Raw genomic sequence first — 4,860 nt, forward strand, 5'->3', positions numbered from 1 at the left:
AGTGACGACAGAGGCTCCGCCTCCCCGCTCGGGCGCGCGCGGGAGTGACGTAGGGCCCGCCTCTTCCGGCCTCCCGGGAGGTGGTAGCTGCGAGGTTCTTTCGCGCTAGCCCTAACCACCGCCCCATCCCCCAGGCGGTGGCGGCTTCCAGGGTCCGGACTGCGCGTCCTCGCCCCCGGCGGCCTCGGCCCCTCACGTCCGATCTGACCGCGGGCGGGCCCCCTACCCCACCCCACCCCACCCCACCCCACCGGGAATCCCGGGGCGGTTTCCGAACCGGCGGGGTTGAGGGTAAGACTCGCTGGAAAAGGGCGGCTGGTCGTGTCCGTCTTTGTGACGGCCACAGCGACGGTGGGCGGTTTGTAAGCGTGTGGCCGGGTCTGTCGCCGGGCGCTGTGGGTAGGTCGAGGCCCGCGCCCGCGCCGAAGGGAACCAGCGGGCTCGTGAGGACGTTTGGCAAATAAAGGAGCGAAAGATGGACGGGATGGGAAAGACACTGGGAGGGGGCTTTTCCGGCAGAGGAAACCGGGTCCTTTTACTGTGCAGCGTCTCCAGAAAAGCCCGCTCGGAATGACGCCCTGAGAATCGCTTTCCCTCCTGCTCCACAAGGCAGTTCCCAGGTCAGCGGGCTCCCCGAGCCTTTCTGGGTGCTGGGGGGAGGGGCGGCGTCAGACCCCCTACTCGACTGCCCCCGAGAAAAATCTGCAAGACCCAGCGTGAAAGGATGAAACTTTCTTGATAAATCGAGGTCTGCAGGGTTCCAGGTTATATAATTGACACCTGGGCAACATCTTTCTCTGCTGATGCACCAGAACGGCCGCTGTCCCGGGGATGGGTTTTAACAGCTACACGATGGGCCCCTTCCTGCCTGTCTGGAGCATGCCTCCCGCCCTGAATCCTGTGTTTCACACACTCAGTATTATTTGCTGTTTCTAATTCTGTGCCTCCCTGCCTTGGTCCCTATTATTCCTTGTATCTCTGATAGTGCTTTCCTTCACCTCCACTTGGCCAAAACCATTTTTATGTCTCAGGGCCCATGTCATTTGCTGAAAATCCTTCCCCTAATTTCAAAAGCAGGACACCTTTATGTCTAAGGCACTCTCACTGGAGATTTTTGTATTCCATGCCAACTGGAAACAGGAACATGACTGTACAAGAAAATAATAAAAACTTAGGTTTATTGAACTTGCTTCAGCAAAGAAATGCACCAGAGGACACATGAGTCTCCTCCGGACAGCAGTGTAATGGAAGGGTCTCCAAGGGGTCTGGGCTGGAGTTAACCATAGATGGTCTTGGCAAGGATGGGTCAGAGTTTGTAACCAGAATAGTCACTGGAGGGATCAGTGGTTTTGTCTTGGAGCATGTGCTCTGCACAAGCGGAGCCGCGTGTTGCACACCACAGTTTAGTCCTGTTTTTCTGTTTAGATGTCGTAAGAAGCAAAATTAGCACTAACCTTTTAAGTCAGTGCTAGTTGTGGTGTCTTCTCAGAACCCCCCACACCCCATACCTTCCAGGATGGCTGCCATCCTGTTCCTGGCAGGGGGGATGGGGCCACCTTGTTGGTTAGATCAGGTTCCTCAACCGCTGCACTACTGACAGTTTGGGCCAGATAATTCTTTGGAGAGAAGAGAGGGAGGAGCTGTCCTGCACATTGTAGGGTGTTGAGCAGCAGCCCACCTACTCATGGCTGCACCCTGAGCCTGGGGCTGAGGCCCACTTCCAGCAGTGCTGCCTTCCCAGTTGCTTGCTCTCAAGTCATTTGGGCCAGGAGGACCGTCCCAGCGGCTAGACGCCACAGTCAGTCTCTTGAGGCCTTCATTGTCAGCAGCTGGACCCAAAGGCATAACGTGAGGGTGAAAATAAACATGTTCGCCCTGTGGCAAATGCTCTGCAGGTTGCTGTGGTTGCAGTGCCACCACTCCTTAAGACTGGAGCTCTTAGCTGCACATTAGATCATCGGGAATCTTTGAAATGTACCAGTGCAGGAGACAGAGATGCAGGTGCAGTGCCTGGAGGAGAGCATGGCAACCCACTCCAGTATTCTTGCCTGGAGAATCCCATGGACAGAGGAGCCTGGAGGGCTACAGTCCATGGGGTCGCAAAGAGTGGGACACGACTGAAGCAACTTGGCACACACGCACACATACTTAACATTGTACTGGGAGGGAATAAACAATACAAAGTAGTAATGTAAACAACCTCAGTAACTCACAGGAAATGCTTGAGTGAAATGGATGTTGGCATTCAGAACCTTTCACATGTAAGGAACATTATGCATGGCTTTCTATTCCTGTGATGGCAGATTAGGTGATAGACTCACACCCACAGTGGGGACAACGATGAACTCACCACTGAGCCCAGCATGGTGATCAGGATCCAGGAATGACAGAGGCTCGGGAAGATGAGCCCAAGGCTGGAAGCCACTTTTTCCCCAAGTGCATTCACAGGTCTAGAGGAGGAGATTGAGAGGCCAGCCAGTTCAGAGACCCAGGTGTAGTACTCCTGAGTCCTGGGAGGTCAGCAATGGTTGCCATGGCACTCATTTGCCTGCTTTCCTGTTTCACACCCTTATCCCTGACACTTGTTCCTGGAATCACATTCCTAAGTAAGTCACATACAAGCCTTTATCGCAGCTCCTTCAGGGCAGGTGAGACCAAGGCAGGAAGAGAGATGAGAATGTGAGAAATTGCAACGTGAGACGTCTGTGTCCTCAGAAGAAAGAATAACAAAAATTATATTTAAAGATACAATAAATGACTGAGATATTTCTAAAACTGATTCAGGTGGACATCAACCCACAGACTCAAGAAGTTCTATGGAGCCCAAGCAGGATAAATAAGTTTTATTTGTGAAATGAAATACTGTGAAACCAAAGACAACTGGTGTTCACAAACCAGAAAGGATTTGTTTGCTTGGCTTCACCCTGTTATGCAGCAGAATTCCCAAACAATGATGAAGGGAAAACCTCCTTAACTCGGGTTAGAGGTCAGCACCCTGCCTCCTCCCACCAAAGTCAACGCCTCCCGGAAGGCTTATTGTGGGCCTGCACCTGCCTCAGCTCTCCCTATCCCAGATAACATTTCAAAGGCCAACAAGATGCCTTCAAAATTATAAAATAAAAGTTAAATATTGATGCTCCCCTAAGCTCTCTCAGGAGGAGTCTGAGCATGGAGGTCAAGGGTAGAGTCAGACAGGCTCCATCCCAACTCTACCACCTTCCCACCTCCTCTGCCAAGTGGGGACAAGTGTCTATACAGGAGGTGCCGTGAGGGTGAAGTGGGCTGAGTCGAGCACCTGGCAGGGCCTCCTTCAGCAGCAGAAGTGGTTGTGTTTTTGTTTTAACTCACATGTTTATTTTTGGCCATGCTGGATCTTCCCTGCTACTCTCTGGCTTTCTCCAGTTGCAGCAAGATGGGGCTACTCTTGGTTGGGGTGCGCTGGCCTCTTGCAGAGCACGGGCTCTAGGCGCTCGCGCTTCACTAGGTGTGTGTGGTTGTGGCGTGTGGGTTTAGTTGCTCCACAACATATGGAATCTTCCTGGGCCAGGGATCAAACCCATGTCCCCTGCAATGGCACGCAGAGTCTCTTAACCACTGGACCACTAGGCAAGCCCCGTGGAAGCATTTCCATAATGACATGGGGTATCTTGAGGGCTGGAGGTGAGGGCAAGTCAGTCTGGGAGGACTTGAATTAATCGCACTCAAGTCAGGCTGAGGCAGTGGTGAGCATTTACACTGCCACTCCTGCTCTGCAAGTGCAGCCACTGTGGGTGACGCGGGACCAGCACGTGTGTCCTGGCGTGCCTGTGTCACCTCGGGATCTGCCGTTAGGCGGGTGTCGTGCCATCACAGCACAGTGGTCTTTCTGTCCCTTCTGGTCCCTGCTCTGCTTCCACGCCATCAGTCATCCATCTCCACTCTGCTCTCTGCTGTTGGTGGCTCCAAGTCGGGTCTTTGTCAGTCTCGACAGAAGAGGTAACGCAGGGAGCAAAGCCTGGGGCTGAGTTAGGCAGGACAGTGTGCCCCACCCTGTCCCAGGCAGGCCCTGCTGGAGCTCTCTCCGAGTCCTCTTAGAGGCCAGACGCATCACACAGCCAAGGACTGTGATACCACCGTTGCCGAAATTGTTGGCCTATTCCCACTGTTGGCCTGTTTCCCAGCACCAAGTAGAAACACAGAGACTGCGTTTTGGGTGAAGTAGAAAAGAGTAGCTTTATTGCTTTGCCAGGCAAAGGGGGGAAGAGTAGTCTAATGCCTTCAAGACCAGGTGACCCCCCTCTGGAGGGAGTAGGAAGGTGGTATAGTGTTCAGAGGGCAGGGCAGCATCAGCTCATGGAGAGTTAGGTTAGTTGACGTCAAGGTGGAGTTTCAAGTATCATCAGCCTTCTGGTTTCAACCAGTCTAGGGTCTGTGTTCTTGGGATAAGCAGTTTTCATGCGGAGGGATCTACTGCCTGTAAAAACAACTTAGGAATGTGTGTCAGATGTTTATCCATATCTTTCAGGGAACTGAGAGTTCGGTAGTTCTGCCATCACAGCTCCCTGGCCCAAGAGCTATTCTTTGCTTCTACATCTTCACATTTCCCAGTCATTAACTCTTGAGTCAGCCTTTTACTTCAAAAGACAAGGACACAGAGGCTTGTACATGGTTTCCCTGGGAATGACGGTCGCAAGCCCCCAGGAGACCGAGATCAGGGTGGCTTTACCAGAAGGGGACGCTGGGTAACTGGATTTGTTAAAACTCGCCCTGTAACCCTCTCCCACTGCCCTGCCTGGGGCCAGACTGCTGTGGCTGGGACTTCCCAGGCAGCCAGAGGTAGATCCGGGTCTTTTCCTGGTGAGCCACCTTCATAAATTCAGC

The sequence above is a fragment of the Capra hircus genome, chromosome 13 (assembly GCF_001704415.2).
Source record: "Capra hircus breed San Clemente chromosome 13, ASM170441v1, whole genome shotgun sequence".
Lineage (NCBI taxonomy): Eukaryota > Metazoa > Chordata > Mammalia > Artiodactyla > Bovidae > Capra > Capra hircus.